The sequence below is a fragment of the Rutidosis leptorrhynchoides genome, chromosome 1 (assembly GCF_046630445.1).
Source record: "Rutidosis leptorrhynchoides isolate AG116_Rl617_1_P2 chromosome 1, CSIRO_AGI_Rlap_v1, whole genome shotgun sequence".
In the NCBI taxonomy this organism is placed as follows: Eukaryota; Viridiplantae; Streptophyta; class Magnoliopsida; order Asterales; family Asteraceae; genus Rutidosis; species Rutidosis leptorrhynchoides.
In genome coordinates, this window is record NC_092333.1 from 331,414,541 (window position 1) to 331,437,483 (window position 22,943).

Here is a 22,943-nt window from a genome sequence, read left to right on the forward strand (position 1 = left end):
GTCATGAGTTCGAAACCTGTAGCCTGCATATTATTTTTTTTAAATATACCGATTAGTTCAATTAGGCCATTACACATTTATTAGATTGAGTCATTTAAAATTGTAATGGGGCTTGGGTACTGCTGTTGGGCCGTAAGTGGCTTTTGGGCCAAAATCTATTATTGGGTGGACTAATTACATGAAGATGAAGGAGAAAAAAAATCGGTTAGTTTGGTTTATAAATAAATCAGATGAGTTTAAGGAAGAAAAATAGAAGTAGTAGCATGGTTTAGGAGTGTGTTAGGGGTATCGGAAGGTCATGCGTTCGAGCCCAGGCGTAGACACTTTTGTTTTTGGAAGCTTTTCGTTTAAGGTAGTATTATTGTTATTATTGTTATTATTGTTATTATTATCATTTTACTATTATTGTTGTTATTATTAGTATTACAAATATTATTATCATCACTAATACAAGTATTAATTATCATGTATTATTATTATTTAGATTATAGTTAAAATTATTATTACTATGATTATTATTATAAAGCATTATGTATTATTATCAAAATTATCATTTTCATTATCGTTATTACTAAACTTATATTTTTATTAAAAACTACTATTATTATTAAAAGTATCATTCTTACTAAAATTATTATTTTGTTATCCTTAAAAATTATCATTTTATTTATTAACATTTTCATTATTAAAAAGTAACATTTTATTTTTATTATTACTATTATTACTATCTTTATTATTAGTATTATTATTATTATTATTATTATTATTATTATTATTATTATTATTATTATTATTATTATTATTATTATTATTATTATTATTATTATTATTATTATTATTATTATTATTATTATCCTTAACTTAGTATTGTTACAATTATTAATTTTCGAGAACATAAGATATTTATATAAAAATATATTTATGTATACTAACATTACATAATATTATATTTTAACTAATATAATATTATTCATATTGATATAACGTTAATTAAATCATATATCAAATAAGCATTATGATATATTATAAGTATTGATACAAATTATATTCGAATATTAATCTTAATACATAACTAAATATATATAAAGTTGTTCGATTACCATTATATGTGTTAATATATATATATAAATGATATATGTTCGTGAATCCGAGGCCAACCCTGCATTTTCTTTAGTTGTTCAATGTCGTCATATGTATTTTTACTATAAAATACATTAGGTGAGTTTCATTTGCTCTCTTTTTAAATGATTTTGCAATATATATTTTTGGGACTAAGAATACATGCGCTGCTTTTATAAATGATTTACAAAATAGACACAAGTACATGAAACTACATTCTATGGTTGAATTATCGAAATTGAATATGCCCTTTTTATTAAGTCTGGTAATCTAAGAATTAGGGAACAGACACCCTAATTGACGCGAATAATAAAGATAGATCTATTGGGCCCAACAAGCCCTATCCAAAGTACCAGATGCTTTAGTACTTCAAAATTTATATCATGTCTGAAGGAGGATCCCGGAATGATTGGGATATTCTTATATGCATATTGTGAATGTCGGTTACCAGGTGTTCACCATATGAATGATATTTTTGTCTCTATGTATGGGATGTATATTTAATGAGAACTGAAAATGAAAATCTTGTGGTCTATTAAAATGATGGAAATAATTATTTATGTTAAACTAATGAACTCACCAACCTTTTGATTGACACTTTAAAGTATGTTTATTCTCAGGTATGAAAGAAATCTTCCGCTGTGCATTTGCTCATCTTAAAGATATTACTTGGAATCATTCATGACATATTTCAAAAGACGTTGCATTCGAGTCGTTGAGTTCATCAAAATTTTTATTAAGTCAATTATAGTTAGATATACTATAAAATGGTATGCATGTCGTCAACTTTCGATGTAATGAAAGATGGTCTTTTCAAAAACGAATGAAATGTTTGTAAAATGTATCAAATAGAGGTCAAGTACCTCGTGATGTAATCAACTGTTGTGAATCGTTTATAATCGATATGGACTTTGTCCGGATAGATTAAGATGGGTCTCTACAATACCCGTATATATTTAACCTTACTACATCTGTCTCCTATATCTTCTTCATCAATCAAAATCAAACGACCCAAAAATCAAATCCAAATAATTATAACAAATAAAGATTTAAATTATTCATCAAAATCATACATAAACTATATGCGTTTGATATATAAAAAAAATATATAAAAAGGACACATGATGTTGCTGTAGCGACAGTTCAAAAAAAATTATTGATTTTGAAAACGAGAATGTTATAGACCAAGATTACAATACGAAATAAGTTTCAAATCACTTCTAAAAACTTTCTCCATTCTCAATTTAATTTAAAACATAACAAAGAACTCGAATTTTTACAATGAACAACCTGTTTGACTTTTGAATTACAAAGTTTGACTCAAAAATTCGGAATGGTTTTGAGGAATTGAAAGTTAAGATTTTTCAGAACGATTGTTTAGAATATTACTATCAAGACTACATTACCACTTTTTGAAATTCACTTCAATTTCGAACGTTTATAAAAAACACAAGAACAGGACAGGAACCTGTTCTTCCCCTTTTGTTTTCGTTAAAATTAATTAAATAAATAAATGGAAGTGAGAATATGAAGTTGATTAACTGTGTTAATATCCTGGAGTAATACCTTCGATTTATAACTAGTGGGTGTTGACAACAATAGATTTGATCAGGAAAAAAATAAGAAAATAAAAAAAATAAAAAGCTTGATCGAGATGGCTAACTGATTTGGATTTACTCTTATGGTTGTATGGTAATTCGTACTAATTTGGAACAGATAACCAATCAACTACAGATAAAAATTGATCTGAAACTGAATTTAGTAATTTTCTGTATTTAGATTTATATATAAATATATCATTATTTTTATATATATTTTTTTTGTTATTCTGCAATATAAATTAATAATATAAATTAATAATATAAATTTATTAATATAATCTATTAATATTATTAATTTTTAATAGGGATACTAATAATAATAATAATAATAATACAAATAATATTTAATAATAACTTTTAATCATAATAATTAAAATGGTAATAATACTCTTATAAATGATATTAATAATAAAAAATGATTTTTAGTAATAATAATGATATATTATGATAATAAGTTATATCTTAATAATAAAAATAATAAATTTAATAGTAATGATTCTTACTGATATTGGTAATAATAATATCTAATAAGAAAAAAATATATATAATAATTACATGTTTCAAATTTTATATCAATATATATTATATATTAAAATAATAATATTAATAATACTGATTTTATTATTACTATTGATATTTATTTTAATGATAATAATAAAAGTAATAATGGCAACATAATAACTATCTTTTAACTTGTAATTACATTTAACATGTTAAGATTATACAATATATATTTTATGATAGCATGTGTTGTATATTTATTATAAATACTTTATATAATAAGTGTATGCATATTAAATATGAAAATGTAATTGTCTTATATATATATAAGTATTGTATATATATATTTATTTAAATTATAATATTCTCTCATCATAAAATTAAATTTAAGCATATAGTATTTATATATATATATATATTTTTCAATATCCATATGATAATAATTATTACAGAAATCATATATATCTATTCATAGATTTATTTTAAAATAATTTTCTTATCTTGTATATATTATTTTACATATTTAATTTTAATGATTCAATTATCTTTTATTATTTTCAATTCATACATTTATATATATATATATATATATACATACATATATATTTATTTACAAACAATTGTTCGTGAATCGTTGAGCACGGTCAAATGTTAACTGATTACATGAACACAGTTCAAAGTTTTTGAGACTTCAACATTACAGACTTTGCTTATCGTGTCGAATTCGTATGAAGATTAAGTTTAAATTTGGTCGGAAATTTCTGGGTCGTCACAGTACCTACCCGTTAAAGAAATTTTGTCCCGAAATTTGATTGGGATCGTCATGGTTGACAATAAGTGTGTTTTTATGACTCATATGAGCTGATAAATAGAGTTTTATTACCATTGAGTAATAAGGATAAAATAATTCGATTATTCGAAGAGTACGAATGAAGCTATCACAAGGAGTGGAATGAGATAGACAAGTTTCATCATAACTTTTCACTAGTCATGGTTGAATTCCAGAATTCAAGGGATTTCAAAGTAAATCTTCGTTATCTATATAAGATTGGATTCGTCAGTGATTAAGGAAATTAAGATCTCTTTAATTAAATGCGATCATCTGCTTCGATTGCTCTGTCGGATATTTTACTATAAATCCACCCTCTTCATTTCTTTTATATTTTGAAGTTCCATACCTTTGTCTTCTCTTCTCGACTTCAAGTCAAGCGAATAATGATCCAGAATTCATTGATTATGAAATTTGAATAAACATAGCTAACATTCTGTAACGACCCGGAAATTTCCGACCAAATTTAAACCTTAAACTCTATATGTTTCCGACACGATAAGCAAAAACCTTAATGTTGAGTCTAGAAAGTCTGAAATATATATTTGGATGATTAGTACCCTTTTGACCATGCTCAACGATTCACGAACCTTTAGTTGAAAATCGAAATGTACATATAAATAATTATATATGTAAATAATTATTTATTATAAATTAAATATATATACTGTGAGTTTAATTGTTTCAATGTGATACTTAGGATATAGTTAAAAATATAATTGTTATACTAATATTATTGTAACTTCTATTATTATTATTATTATTATTAACATTAGATATTAATATCACTACTTGTTAAATTATTATTTTCAATATGCATATATATATGAAGGTTGATACATGAAAGGTGTTATAATAACTAATGTTATTAATATCTAATTATTATTATATGGATATCAGTATTATTAATTAAATTATACCACAAAAATTTGATACATTTAAATTGTTATAATATAACTAATATTATTGATTATCATTACTAATAACAATATTTTTATTTTAACTAGAATTAAAATTATTATTATTATTATTATTATTATTATTATTATTATTATTATTATGATTATAATTATTTTTATTACCATTATCATTAAAATTATTATTATTATAATTATCTTAACTAATACAAATTATTATTATTAACATGAAAATTATTATTATTACAATGGTTATCATTAATATTAGTATTATTCTTATTATTAATATTATTAGTATTCTTATTATTATTAATAATATCAAATATTAATAGAATTATAAAATTTAACTTATTATTATATTTAAAATATTTATAATTATAATTATTAAACATAATAATATAAATAACAGATTTATACACGTATCATTATCACTATCTGTTTTTTTTATTTAACTTCTTCTGAGCTTACTGATCCTCCCGTGAGTATATGTCGATCCATGATCCTATAAATCAGGTTAATTATTTTTTTTAACCATCTAAGAATCCTATAACAGATATATGCGTATTTTTTTTTCTTTTAGCAACAAACCTCTGTCGCTATAACTCAAAGTCCAGAACTCCGAATTCGATTCAACTTGTAAATCTAAAAAAGAGGTTAGGCTAGAAACTCTCCATAGAAACAATCTGCAAAATTTTATATCCCAAATCTTGATATCGAGGACTAATTTCGAGGTTAAAGTTTTTAGAACAAAAAAATCAAACATTTGATTTTTATAAAATTCGAAGTTTGTGTTATGATTTAAGATGAATCAACGATTCATATAGTTTCTAGATATGAATTGCAATCAGTTTCGTATTATACATCTGGTTTAATATGTTCTTAAAAGTCGAAGAGCATAATTTTTTTTAAAAACATAGCGACATCAGCTATTACGGTTTCTCTTTTTCATTTTATTTTTTTTATGTTTCGAATTCACACATTATGATGCTGATAACGTTTACAAGTCTTAATTAAATCCATAACATTTGATAATTTAGATTTTGATACACCTCTGGTCGTCGATCTGAATAAGGAAGATGATGGATTTGAGTGACAGACAGGATAAAGGGTTATAAAGATTTAAAAAGATATTAAAACAGAAATATGGTTAGCAGAAGAGTGGTCGTGAGAGTGTTTAGGGTAGCGGGAGGTCACGGGTTCGAGCCCGGGTTGGGGTATTCTTTTTGCCGAAATTTTTAAAAGGTAACAACTTAATTATTTTCATTACATTATTATTATTATTACTATTAGTTTTATTATTATTATTATTTTTATGAATATTATTGTTATTGTTATTAGTGTTACTAATATTATCATTATTATTATTATTTTGATCATTAAGGTTACTACTATTATTATCACTTTTACTATTATTATCATTATCATTTTCATTATTATTATTATTATTAATATTATTGTCATTATTATTATTATTATTTTCACCAATATAATTAAAAGTAATAAAATATTTTATTTCTTTTCTTAAAATTTAACAGTATTACCAAAATTGTTACTTTTATTAAAGGTATTATTATAAAAATTAATATTATTATTATTACTACCATTATTATTATTATCCTTAATCTAGTATTATTACAATTATTAATTTAACAAATAAATGATCTTTAAATAGAATATATAATTAATACACATAACTAATTATATTACTATTTTTATAGTTAAAACGAATATATTTAATTAAATAATGAAACCTATAAGCTGTTAATATAAAAATGATATATCTAATAAATTTATAAATATATCTATTTGTTCGATTACAATTATGTGTGTTAATACATATATGAATGATATAGGTTCGTGAATCCGAGGCCAACCTTATACTTGATCAATGATGTTATATGTATTTTTACTACAAAATACATTAGGTGAGTATATAGTCCCACTTTTAAACTCTAAGTATTTCGGGATGAGAATACATGTATTTTATGTTTTACGTTATGGACACAAGTAACTGAAAAATATATTCTACGTTGAGTTGTACCACTGGCATACTTCCCTGTAGCTTGGTAACTATTATTTACAGCGGTATTGTAAACGCGAATCCTGTTGATAGATCTATCGGGCCTGACAACCCCAACCGGACTGGATGACCAGTATTCAACGGTTGCACAGTACTTCGTTTCGTGACTACACTTGGTACGGTGTAGTAAGATTTCATAATAAAGGGAATATGCGACGTGATTAAATGTTAAGTATGGTTACCAAGTGCTCAACCACTTAGAATATTTTTATTAAAATGTTTATATATGAAATCTTGTGGTCTATATATATATTTCTGCCGGCATTAAACCTATATCTCACCAACTTTATGTTGACATTTTAAAGCATGTTATTCTCAGGTACGAATTAAGCCTTCCGCTGTGCATATGCTCATTTTAAGGACATTATTTGGAGTCGATCATCGCAATGGGATCAAATGTTGAAGATTTCGTCCGGATGGATAAGGACGGGTTTTTACATTTGGTATCAGAGCGTTGGTCTTAGCGAACCAGGTCTTGTATTAGTGTGTCTGACTAGTAGTTGTTAGGATACATTAATGAGTCTGGACTTTGACCGTGTCGCCATGTTAAAAGTTTTTCTTATCATTTCTAGTCGGAAATCACCTGCTTATCATCCTTAGAAAATTACCTGCTTATCACTCTTAAGTCTAGACACGTCTTACTGCATTTAGTGCATCGATAGTGTATAGACAAAATTCATATCTTAGCGTATCTGATAATCCATATCTTAGCATATCTGTAGACTTGCCTGACATATGTCGTAGGTTCCTTTGTAGTCTACGAAATCTTTAGTAGTATATATATAGATATTCTATATAGCTAGAATATCATTCGATATCCGAAAATCATTTCACGTCAAAGATTCATTCCATCCACCAAATTATTCTTTTGACGAAGAACCTGAAGCACTTACCGGCAAACCTGTTCGAGAAACTATTTTCTCTCTCATTTCTTTAAAATAGCTCGTCACGGTTATATACTATTCCACATTTTGAATCTTATTCATCCGCTCGCTTCAACCATCAATCATCCCGATGTACTAGCAGAAGTTAACGAATTTTTGCGCTCGCGTAACGATTTTGGAAAACATTGTGTGAAGGATACCAACATTAGCAGCAGCACCGGCAGCATAACCAGTATCGCCAGAAACATCAACATCACAATCTTCGGTACCAGCATTATCATCAGCATCAACAGCATCACCATCATCAACGTCGACAGTACCCTTATCATCCCCAAACCACAACCTTGTCATAAACCCTAACGTCACAAACTATACCTCGAGCATAAACACCATTCTACATATCGTTCTACATCGATTATCTTCGCTTTACGTATTGTTCTACCTCATATATCTTCGTTCGACATGGTGATTATGTAATCTCTAATGTTTTAGAGATCATGTAATCCAGTATTAACGATAAACCAAATGAGTATAATATCTTATTGACTCATTAAATCCATGATTACATCCGACGAAAATATATATGCAAGTATATTTTCATAAAGATTATAATTAAAAATTCTTTCGTACAAACTATTAATGATGAAAATATTTTAACGGGTGGGTAGTACCCGAGGAATATTTAGAATTCACATTAATAAGTTACGTTGTACATTCTCTGAATCTGATTCAACGGTCATTTACTATCCTACTTATAATCACCGATATACGTATCCGTTTATCACAGAATAACCATTTCCTTTCCAATTTCATATTTGTATTTTTACCTATCCGAATCCAACAAGTGGCATAAAGAAGAAACATTGGACAAATTAAAAATTGTTAGAAACAAACGGATTAACTAATTGAAATTTTGTTAGGAATCCACGCTAACTGTTCCTAGCTAACTGTTCCCAGCTAACTGATTAACATTTAATTTATCGCAATTTACATTCTCGTAATTTTATTTATTGTTATTTAATTTCCGCACTTTACATACCGTCGGGACACATGTACAACAATAAGTCGGATTAATTCTGAGACAACACGTTGTATAATGGGTCATGATATACATTTATTTATTTTACGCACTTTAAATAACGGGACACGTATACAAGGTTTTCGACTTATCATATTAACCCATCTATATATATATTTCGGAACAACCGTAGACACTCTATATGTGAAGGTGGGGGTTGGCTATACAGGGTCGGAGTTGATTCCAAAATATATATATACTTTGAGTTGTGATCGACACTGAGACCGGTACACGGGTCACGATACGTATTAATTATGTATATATATTAAATTATATATGAATATGTTGAACTGTTGAACTATTGGATCATTGGACAATCGGACTATTAGACTGCTAACTATGGACAAGTAAAATGAATTAAAATACTGATTATAATATATGAAACTAAACAATTCTTCAAGTTTGCCACTTGATTTCACCTTAAACCTCATTTGTACCTCGACAATTACAATCCGCGTTCAAATCTTTCATGATTTTTGAAAACATCTCGATCGAGAAAATGAACCAACCGCACTTCATCTACGGGAGAAAAGATGTATGCATACAGTTATGCACCTGAAGAACTCTCAAATTCAAATTCATAGTTTAACACATATCGTATTGAATCCTTTGCCATTTATTAGCAAAAACAACCCTACAATTTCTTTTCAGGAAGCTAATTTTGTCACAGCTCCATTTCGACTTCTCAGTAAGACTACTCCTATTATAATCTCGATATTTATACCTTGTCCTTTCGCCGTCGTTACCGGAGAACCTTTTATATTTCACAACATCATCAGCAGATGTACCAGCAGCTCGTTATCTCTTTGGCGAAATCCGCAATCAGTATTTTGAAAATCTCATAGAAATTCTCCCAGTTATACCAAAAACGTCTATCTCTAAGAATTTCATACCCTGAATGTGTAGTTTTTGAAAAACGTCTTGAACTATGAAGTAGTTCTTGAAATGCTAATGAAGCAGCAAAAACTGTAAACGACTTTAACAGTCAAAAGTTTAATGATGAAGTACAGTGTGTTGGTAAAGCTCAGAAAAAGAGGAGGGTTGGAACTGAAAAACGGATTGAGCAAAGTATAAAGGAGGATGTAGATAAATCACAAGGACTGAACCTGCCTTCCAAGGATTTAAATGATTCAGTACCTGCTGAAACCATTAGTAAGAACCCTACTCCTTATTCTAAACCTTTCAAGATGATATTCTTCATCATCATTTTACCTTAGATATTATGAGATATCTTCATATCTTCCGTTATACAAATTCTCCATAGTTCTGGAGATATTTTCACAACTATTCCTATCTGCGATTATGTATCTCTCCGTAATATCTACGTTATAAAATAAAAGAAACTGTGTTAGTTTCTAAATTCTGAAACCTTTGAAATTAAAATATGAGTGTCTTGAAGTAGTGTTGGGAACTGATGCATGAATTATTATAATATAATGAAACTTGATCAACTTCATTATATTACAGTAAGTCATGTTAAGTTTCTAATGGAAGGTGATGATTCACAGTACCATCATCATGTGCCATGTTACACGGCTCTTACATTCTATTCAATCCCCAAACGTATTAGGAACATATCGTTTGATAGTTCTATCTTTTCTAAGGTATTCTGGTAATTTAACAAATCAAAATCTTGCCGTAACCATTTCTTTCTTAAAGCATTAGCTATGTTCATTCCAAATTTCATATCTACGAATTCCGGACCATTACTCGCTTGACTCGAAGTCAGGAAGAGAAAATGAAAGCATGAAGCTCCGAAAAATAATGAAGGATATAAAACCCAACAACCACTCAGGATTTACAAACCGTGTATATCAATACGTATTGCAACGTAAAGACACCGGAGAATTAAAAACATTGTGATTCCGAGGAAATGATAGAAGTGAATAGAATCTTCTGGCAGTAAATGAAAGAGAAGAATAAAAGATATGAAAGTTAGAAGTATAACAAGAATCAGAACGGAATGGGCATTTTAAAGAATACTTTAAGGTATAAATTGAGGGAGAAAGGATAGAATATGTGAGTTGTGGAAAATAAGGAAACGAAGGGGAGAATTTATAATGGAATAACCGACATAGCAATCGAAACAAATTACCACATTAAATCAAAGGAGATCCTGTTTTCCTAAATCGCCGAAGAATCAAATCTTTTAGATTTTCAAGATTTTCTTTTAAATCCCTTAAATTCCGAAAATTCACTGTGACTACGTCAAAAGTTAAATCTCTATCTCAATTTCTTGTGACAGCTTCACTCGTACGCTTCACACTTTCGAATTGTTTTGCCACTATTACTAAATGGTGATAAAACTCTAGATATCAATTCATACTCATCATAAAAATATTTTATTGTTATTTATGACAACCTCTACCAAATTTTGGGGACGAAATTTCTTTAACGGGTGGGTACTGTAACGACCCGGAAATTTCCGACCAAATTTAAACCTTAAACTCTATATGTTTCCGACACGATAAGCAAAAACCTTAATGTTGAGTCTAGAAAGTCTGAAATATATATTTGGATGATTAGTACCCTTTTGACCATGCTCAACGATTCACGAACCTTTAGTTGAAAATCGAAATGTACATATAAATAATTATATATGTAAATAATTATATATTATAAATTAAATATATATACTGTGAGTTTAATTGTTTCAATGTGATACTTAGGATATAGTTAAAAATATAATTGTTATACTAATATTATTGTAACTTCTATTATTATTATTATTATTATTAACATTATATATTAATATCACTACTTGTTAAATTATTATTTTCAATATGCATATATATATGAAGGTTGATACATGAAAGGTGTTATAATAACTAATGTTATTAATATCTAATTATTATTATATGGATATCAGTATTATTAATTAAATTATACTACAAAAATTTGATACATTTAAATTGTTATAATATAACTAATATTATTGATTATCATTACTAATAACAATATTTTTATTTTAACTAGAATTAAAATTATTATTATTATTATTATTATTATTATTATTATTATTATTATTATTATTATTATTATTATGATTATAATTATTTTTATTACCATTATCATTAAAATTATTATTATTATAATTATCTTAACTAATACAAATTATTATTATTAACATGAAAATTATTATTATTACAATGGTTATCATTAATATTAGTATTATTCTTATTATTAATATTATTAGTATTCTTATTATTATTAATAATATCAAATATTAATAGAATTATAAAATTTAACATATTATTATATTTAAAATATTTATAATTATAATTATTAAACATAATAATATAAATAACAGATTTATACACGTATGCATATCATTATCACTATCTGTTTTTTTTTATTTAACTTCTTCTGAGCTTACTGATCCTCCCGTGAGTATATGTCGATCCATGATCCTATAAATCAGGTTAATTATTTTTTTTAACCATCTAAGAATCCTATAACAGATATATGCGTATTTTTTTTTCTTTTAGCAACAAACCTCTGTCGCTATAACTCAAAGTCCAGAACTCCGAATTCGATTCGACTTGTAAATCTATAAATGAGGTTAGGCTAGAAACTCTCCATAGAAACAATCTGCAAAATTTTATATCCCAAATCTTGATATCGAGGACTAATTTCGAGGTTAAAGTTTTTAGAACAAAAAAATCAAACATTTGATTTTTATAAAATTCGAAGTTTGTGTTATGATTTAAGATGAATCAACGATTCATATAGTTTCTAGATATGAATTGCAATCAGTTTCGTATTATACATCTGGTTTAATATGTTCTTAAAAGTTGAAGAGCATAATTTTTTTTAAAAACATAGCGACATCAGCTATTACGGTTTCTCTTTTTCATTTTATTTTTTTTATGTTTCGAATTCACACATTATGATGCTGATAACGTTTACAAGTCTTAATTAAATCCATAACATTTGATAATTTGGATTTTGATACACCTCTGGTCGTCGATCTGAATAAGGAAGATGATGGATTTGAGTGACAGACAGGATAAAGGGTAATAAAGATTTAAAAAGATATTAAAACATAAATATGGTTAGCAGAAGAGTGGTCGTGAGAGTGTTTAGGGTAGCGGGAGGTCACGGGTTCGAGCCCGGGTTGGGGTATTCTTTTTGCCGAAATTTTTAAAAGGTAACAACTTAATTATTTTCATTACATTATTATTATTATTACTATTAGTTTTATTATTATTATTATTTTTATGAATATTATTGTTATTGTTATTAGTGTTACTAATATTATCATTATTATTATTATTTTGATCATTAAGGTTACTACTATTATTATCACTTTTACTATTATTATCATTATCATTTTCATTATTATTATTATTATTAATATTATTGTCATTATTATTATTATTATTTTCACCAATATAATTAAAAGTAATAAAATATTTTATTTCTTTTCTTAAAATTTAACAGTATTACCAAAATTGTTACTTTTATTAAAGGTATTATTATAAAAATTAATATTATTATTATTACTACCATTATTATTATTATCCTTAATCTAGTATTATTACAATTATTAATTTAACAAATAAATGATCTTTAAATAGAATATATAATTAATACACATAACTAATTATATTACTATTTTTATAGTTAAAACGAATATATTTAATTAAATAATGAAACCTATAAGCTGTTAATATAAAAATGATATAACTAATAAATTTATAAATATATCTATTTGTTCGATTACAATTATGTGTGTTAATACATATATGAATGATATAGGTTCGTGAATCCGAGGCCAACCTTATACTTGATCAATGATGTTATATGTATTTTTACTACAAAATACATTAGGTGAGTATATAGTCCCACTTTTAAACTCTAAGTATTTCGGGATGAGAATACATGTATTTTATGTTTTACATTATGGACACAAGTAACTGAAAAATATATTCTACGTTGAGTTGTACCACTGAAATACTTCCCTGTAGCTTGGTAACTATTATTTACAGCGGTATTGTAAACGCGAATCCTGTTGATAGATCTATCGGGCCTGACAACCCCAACCGGACTGGACGACCAGTTTTCAACGGTTGCACAGTACTTCGTTTCGTGACTACACTTGGTACGGTGTAGTAAGATTTCATAATAAAGGGAATATGCGACGTGATTAAATGTTAAGTATGGTTACCAAGTGCTCAACCACTTAGAATATTTTTATTAAAATGTTTATATATGAAATCTTGTGGTCTATATATATATTGCTGCCGGCATTAAACCTATATCTCACCAACTTTATGTTGACATTTTAAAGCATGTTATTCTCAGGTACGAATTAAGCCTTCCGCTGTGCATATGCTCATTTTAAGGACATTATTTGGAGTCGATCATCGCAATGGGATCAAATGTTGAAGATTTCGTCCGGATGGATAAGGACGGGTTTTTACACATTCTAAGAGAGAAATTGTAATAGCACGATATTGATTGGGTAAATTATCAGAATTCAAGAGAAAATATAGAACTATCAAGAAAATATGTTCTTGATATGTTTGGAGATTAGATAGAATGTAAGAGTCGTGTAACATGGCACATGATGACGTTATGATCTGTGAATAATCACATTCCATTAGAAACTCAGCATGACCTACTGTAATATAATCACGTTGATCAAGTGTCATTATATTATACTAACTCATGCATCAATTTCCAACACTACTTCAAAATATTCATATTTTAAATTTGAAGTTTTACAGAATATAGAAACTAAAGCAGTTTCCTTTTATGAAATAACACAGACAGTGCGAAGAGATAATTAATATTGGACGAGAATATTTATGAAGATATCTTCAGAATTATTGAAGATATTAATAATAAAAGATACGATAATATCTTAGAATTTTAGAATCAAATTGTGATGAAGAAATTCATTCACAATGATTTAGAGCGATTAAGGAACAAGGTATTCGCTAAAGATTTCATCAGAAACAGAATCGTCAGGATTCTTTATGTACAAGTTTAGTCCTTGTGATTTGTTCAGAGTCTCCTTCATGGTTTGCTCAATTTGCTTATCAAAATCTTTGAGCTTTTTCAACACTCCAATCTTTATTATTAAACTTTTGACTGTTAAGACAGTCTTCAGTTTTTACTACTTCATCAGCATTTTCAGAATTTAGAGATCTAATTTGTAAGCTAGAGTGCTTATCAAGAATTCAGAGATTCCGAATTGAAATTCATCAGTCCAGAAGATATACGTTATATATAGATATATAACTATTAACGTAGGAATTCTGCGAAATTCGAGAATAAATGATTAATGCTTCTCGGTATTTGGTATGGCAATTCTCCCTACAAGATACGGATGAGTATATGATAGGGTTTTAATGAACAGCTATAATGGTTCTTCGGAAAGTCTTAATCTAATGAGTAATGAAGTTGCTGATAAGTTTACTGCTAATGTGGTGGAATATAAATGGTTCCTCGGTAATGAAGGCGAAAAGACAACGTATATAGCATGGTTATAATAAGGCTAATCTAAATGAAAAGTCGAAGTTGACTTGCTAGAGCTGTGACAAAATTTTCTAATTTGAAGAGGGATTGTAACGTTATTTTCGGTAATAACAACGCCAAAGGAGCTAGCACAGATACATGTTAAACGTTTACTCAGGTTCCAAGTGTTTTCAAGTGCATATCTACATGCATCAATCTTTTCTTCCGTAGATGAAGTGCGGTTGGTTCATCCTCTCGATTGAGGTGTTTTCAAGAATCATGAAAGGTTTGAATGCAGATTGGAATCGTCAAGATACAAATGAGGTTTAAGATGAAATCAAGTGGCAAACTTGAAGAATTGTTTAGTTTCATATGTTATAATCAATATTTTAATTCATTTTAAATGTCCAATGTTGGTAGTCCACAGTTAGCAGTCCACAGTTAGCAATTCAATAATTCATATATAGTTTATAATATTCGAATTAATTAACACGTGTCGTGACCCGTTATATATACATGTCTCAGACTCGATCACAACTCAAAGTATATATATTATTATAGAATCAACCTCAACCCTGTATATCTAACTTGATCATTACCGCATATAAAGTGTCTATGGTTATTCCAAATAATATATATAGATGCGTCGATATGATATGTCAAAACATTGTATACGTGTCCCGATATTTAAAGTGGGTAAAATAGATAACAGAAATTAAATGATGATAAAGTAAACTTGCTAGAATATAAATTGCGATAAATAAAATGTAATTAGTTAGCTAGGAACAGTTAGCGTGGATTCTTACCAAATTTTTTTTCATAGTTAATTTGTTTGTTTCTAACAAATTTTATTTTGTCCAATGTTTTCTTCATTATGTCACTTGTTGGATTCTGATAGGTCAAAATCCTAATATGAAATTGAATGAAAATGATTATTCTGCAGTGAATGGATACGTATAGCTGTGGGTGTAAGTAGGATAGTAAATGACTATTGAATCAGATTCGAAGAATGTACAGTGTAACTTATTAATGTGAAATCTAAATATTTCTCGGGTATTACCTACCCGTTAAAATATTTCCATCATTAAAAGTTTGTACAAAAGAATTTTTAATTACAATCTTTATGAAAATATACATACATATATATTTTCTTCAGATGTAATCATGGATTTAATGAGTTAATATGATATTAAACTCATTTGGTTTTTGGTTGGAACTAGAATGAATAATCTCTAAAACTTTAGAGATTACATAATCGCCATGTCGAACGAAGATAAATGATGTAGAACGATATGTAGAACGATATGTAGAACGAAGATAAAGTAGATAGAACGATATATAGAATGATGATTATACTCTAGGTACAGAATGAGAGGTTGAGGCATGTGATGTTGAAACTTGGGTTGTTAGTGGTACTGGTGTTGGGTTGGTGGTACTGTTAGTGTCGATGATGTTGCTGAAGCTGGTAAATTTTTCACCATAATTTCCCAAGCCACTACTCGAGCACGAAGTTCGTTGACTTCTTCTATTACTCCGAAATGATTGTCGATCGAAACGAGTGGATGAATAAGGTTTAGAATTTTAGATAGAATATAATCATGGCAAGATACTCTGGGAATGAGTATGGAAATGGTGTTTCGAATGGGTTCGCCGGTAAATGCTTCCGATTCTTCGCCAAGAGGACAATATGGTGGATGAAAGGGATCGCCTTCTTCTTGTCTCCAATGATTACGTAGACTACGAACCCATCAGACGAATTGGGGATGACTGATTGGTTGATTCATTCTGGTGACGCTGCTTCCGGAGTTAAGGTGAACATCCATGTCGGAATAGCTGTCGAAATTCGAGGGACTTGAACTAGTGGCGAGTTCCATTTCGTACGATTGAAAAGGGTTTTTCAATATAAAATGATTTTCGAATATCGGATGATATTCTAATTACATAGAATACCTATACATAGTACAAAAGATCTCGTAGAATACGGAGGAATTTACGGAATATGTCAGGAAAAGTTTACAGTAACAGATACGCTAAGATATGAATTTTGTCTATACACTATTCATGCAATCAATGCAGTAAGATGTGTCTAGACTAAGAATGATAAGCAAATGATTCCCTAAGAATGATAAGCAGGTAATTTTGACACGAAATGATAAGCAAAACTTTTGACATGCAGACACGGTCGAAGTCCAGACTCACTAATGCATCTAAACAACTATCAGTTAGACACACTAATGCAAGACCTAGTTCGCTAAGACCACCATTCTGATACCAACTGTGATGCCCCGTCCTAATCCATCTGGACGAATACATTACATTTGGTTACATCGCGAGGTACTTGACCTCTATATGATACATTTTACAAATATTGCATTCGTTTTTAAAAGACAAACTTTCATTACATCGAAAGTTGACAGCATGCATACCATTTCATAATATATCCAACTATAATTGACTTAATAATAATCTTGATGAACTCGACGACTCGAATGCAACGTCTTTTGAAATATGTCATGAATGACTCTAAGTAATATCTCTAAAATGAACAAATGCACAGCGGAAGATTTCTTTCAAACCTGAGAATAAACATGCTTTAAAGTGTCAACCAAAAGGTTGGTGAGTTCATTAGTTTATCATCAATATTCATTTCCATAATTTTTAATAGACCACAAGATTTTCATTTTTCATAAATACACTTCTCGTATCAGGCATTTCGCAAACTGCATAGAGATAAAAATCATTCATATGGATTGAACACCTGGTAACCGACCTTAACAAGATGCATATAGAATATCCCCCAGTATACAGCGCGCAGCTAATATACTAAATAATACCTCGAAGTACTAAAGCATCCATACCCTGAATGGGGCTCGTTGGGCCCGATAGATCTACCTATAGGATTCGCGTCAATTATGGGCTATTTCCCTAATTCTTAGGTTACCAGACTTGAAGGGGCAATATTCGGTTTAATAATCCAACCATAGAATGTAGTTTTAAGTACTTGTGTCTATTTCGTAAAACAGATATAAAACAGCGCATGTATTCTCAGTCCCAAAAATATATATTGCAAAAGCATTTAAAAGGGGAGCAAATGAAACTCACAATACTGTATTTCATAGTAAAAATACGTATAACGTCATTGAACAAGTGCAAGGTTGGCCTCGGATTCACGAACCTATATCATTTGTATATTTATTAATATACATAGTTGTAATCGAACAATATATACATAAATTTATTAGTTATATACTTTTTATATTAATAATATATATGTTTCATATATTTATTTTGTTATATGAAATATTACTTTTCGTTATGTTATATGAATTAAATATATTTTTATATATGTATATATCATTTGTTTGTTAAAAATAGTAACTTTAGTAATACTACGATAAAAATGATAATAATCATAAGACTTAATATTACTAAATAAGGTATTATTGTTATAATTATATTATTGATATTAATAATGATATTTATAATAATAACTGTAAAATATAAATTTTTTGGTTAATGATACTTATAATAATGATTTTAGTAATTACATATTAATAACACTCATTACAATATAAATAATTATACTTATAATTATAATAATAATAATAATAATAATAATAATGATTATGATACTTATAATGATAATTGTATTATTAATAATAGTTATAACACTAGTAATAATACTAATAATAATGTTATCATTCATAAAATAATACAAGTATTAATTTCTAATGATAGAAATATTAATGATAATAAGATTAATCATAATCCTAATAATGATATTAATACTATATTAATAATAATGATAATAATGATACTTATTAATACTAATGATAATATGGTCCTTAATGTTTATATATATACTTATGATATTAATAATAATAATAATTATAATACTTAATAATAACAATAACAATAACAAGAATAATAATAATGATAATGATAATAATCATAATAATAATAATAATAATAATAATAATAATAATAATAATAATAATAATAATAATAATAATAATAATATTATTATTATTATTATTATTATTATTATTATTAAATTATACCTTTGTAGCATTAAAAAGAATTAAATTGCCAGAGACGGGACTCGAACCCGCGACCTCCCGTTCACCAACACATCCCTTAACCATTCTACCCTATCCTGTTTTTATAAATATACCTATACACGTATATATTTAACCTTACTACATCTGTCTCCTATATCTTCTTCTTCAATCAAAATCAAACGACCCAAAAATCAAATCCAAATAATTATAACAAATAAAGATTTAAATTATTCATCAAAATCATACATAAACTATATACGTTTGATATATAAAAAATATATAAAAAGGACACATGCTGTTGCTGTAGCGACGGTTCAAAAAAAAATTATTGATTTTGATAACGAGAATGTTATAGACCAACATTACAATACGAAATAAGTTTCAAATCACTTCTAAAAACTTTCTCCACTCTCAATTTAATTTAAAACATAACAAAGAACTCGAATTTTTACAATGAACAACCTGTTTGACTTTTGAATTACAAAGTTTGACTCAAAAATTCGGAATGGTTTTGAGGAATTGAAAGTTAAGATTTTTCGGAACGATTGTTTAGAATATTACTATCAAGAATACATTACCACTTTTTGAAATTAACTTCAATTTCGAACGTTTAAAACATAAGAACAGGACAGGAACCTGTTCTTCCCCTTTTGTTTTCGTTAAAATTAATTAAATAAATAAATGGAAGTGAGAATATGAAGTTGATTAACTGTGTTAATATCCTAGAGCAATACCTTCGATTTATAACTAGTGGGTGTCGACAAGAATAGATTTGATCAGGAAAAAAATAAGAAAAAAAAAGCTTGATCGAGATGACTAACTGATTTGGATTTACTCTTATGGTTGTATTGTAATTCGTACTAATTTGGAACAGATAACCAATCAACTACAGATAAAAATTGATTTGAAACTGATTTTAGTAATTTTCTGTATTTAGATTTATATATAAATATATCATTATTTATATATATATATATATATATATATATATATATATATATATATATATATATATATATATATATATATATATATATATATTTTTTTTGTTATTCTGTAATATAAATTAATAATATAAATTTATTAATATAATCTATTAATATTATTAATTTTTAATAGGCATACTAATAATAATAATAATAATAATAATAATAATAATAATAATAATAATAATAATAATAATAATAATACAAATAATATTTAATAATAAATTTTAATCATAATAATTAAAATGATAATAATAGTCTTATAAATGATATTAATAATAAAAAATGATTTTTGGTAATAATAATGATATATTATGATAATAAGTTATATCTTAATAATAAAAATAGAAAGTTTAATAGTAATGATTCTTAATGATATTGGTAATAATAATATCTAATAAGAAAAAAAAATATATAACAATTACATGTTTCAAATTTTATATCAATATATATTATATATTAAAATAATAATATTAATAATACTGATTTTATTATTACTATTGATATTTATTTTAATGATAATAATAAAAGTAATAATGGCAACATAATAACTATCTTTTAACTTGTAATTACATTTAACATGTTAAGATTATACAATATATATTTTATGATAGCATGTGTTGTATATTTATTATAAATACTTTATATAATAAGTGTATGCATATTAAATATGAAAATGTAATTGTCTTATATATATATATATATATATATATATATATATATATATATATATATATATATATATATATATATTTATTTATTTAAATTATAATATTCTCTCATCATAGAAATAAATTTAAGCATATAGTATATATATATATATATATATATATATATATATATATATATATATATTTTTCAATATCCATATGATAATAATTATTACAGAAATCATATATATCTATTCATAGATTTATTTTAAAATAATTTTCTTATCTTGTATATATTATTTTACATATTTAATTTTAATGATTCAATTATCTTTTATTATTTTCAATACATACATTTATATATATATATATATATATATATATATATATATATATATATATATATATATATATATATATATATATATATATATATATATATATATATATATATATATATATACATACATACATACATACATACATATATATTTATTTACAAACAATTGTTCGTGAATCGTTGAGCATAGTCAAAGGTTAACTGATTACATGAACACAGTTCAAAGTTTTTGAGACTTTAACATTACAGACTTTGCTTATCGTGTCGAATTCGTATGAAGATTAAGTTTAAATTTGGTCGGAAATTTCTGGGTCGTCACAAACCAAAACTTCAAAAAGGTGGTGGTGGTGTTCTTGGCCGAAATCCAAGAGAGGGAGAGGGAGAGATTGTGATTTTGAGAGAGAATTGTAAGAATGTTTTGGTGCAAGAAAAGCATTAGCCTATGCCTCTATTTATAGGTGAGGTTAGAAAGATCTAGAATTAGGGTTTAGTTAGGAGTACTTAGGGAACAAGTTAGGGTTTAGGGTGGTGGTTATTATGGCAGAAATTTGGAGGGGCAAGATGGTCATTTCATCTCTTTTTTTTATTGTAAAAATCAGCTAGGGTTAGGAGGGATGGTGTCATACCCCGTCCAAATTTTCCTGAACGAATACAATAACATCTGGTACCATTGCGATGAACGGACCTCTATATGCCATGAACGACTCCATGTAATATGAGCAAATGCACAGCGGAAGGTTTCTTTCATACCTGAGAATAAACATGCTTTAAAGTGTCAACCAAAAGGTTGGTGAGTTCATAGGTTTATCATAAAACAATAAAATTCATCATTTTGATAGACCACAAAATTTAAATGCTGCATGGTACAAATGGGCCCGAATCCTATACCCACCTGTAATGTACATGCGATATCTTTTAAATACAGTACACCTTTCTTGTGTACGCAATCATTTTTCATAAATCTTAGTAACCGTACACATATCTCGTGTACAAAATATCATACACATAACCTGTGTATAAAATCATTCTCTCGATACATAACATTCACATCAATTGGTGGCAATTATCATGTCCACATAATTCAATGGTGGCAATTATCATGTCCACATAATTCAATGGTGGCAATTTTCATGTCCACATAATTCAATAATAATCCGCAGAACTTCTGTCTGCATAATAATTCATTCGAGGAATGTTTTGCTTGTGTCTATCTCGTCAAACATTTATAAAAGCATTTCATGTATTCGCAGTTCAAAATATATTTCAAAAGCATTTAATAAAGCAATTATAAAAACAGCGCATGTATTCTCAGTCTCAAAAATGTAAAGAGTAAAAGGGAATCAAATGAACTCACTCATATAAATATTTTAAAATAGTTAATAAAGCATTTGCATGTATTCTCAGCCCAAAAACGTAAAGAGTAAAAAGGGCA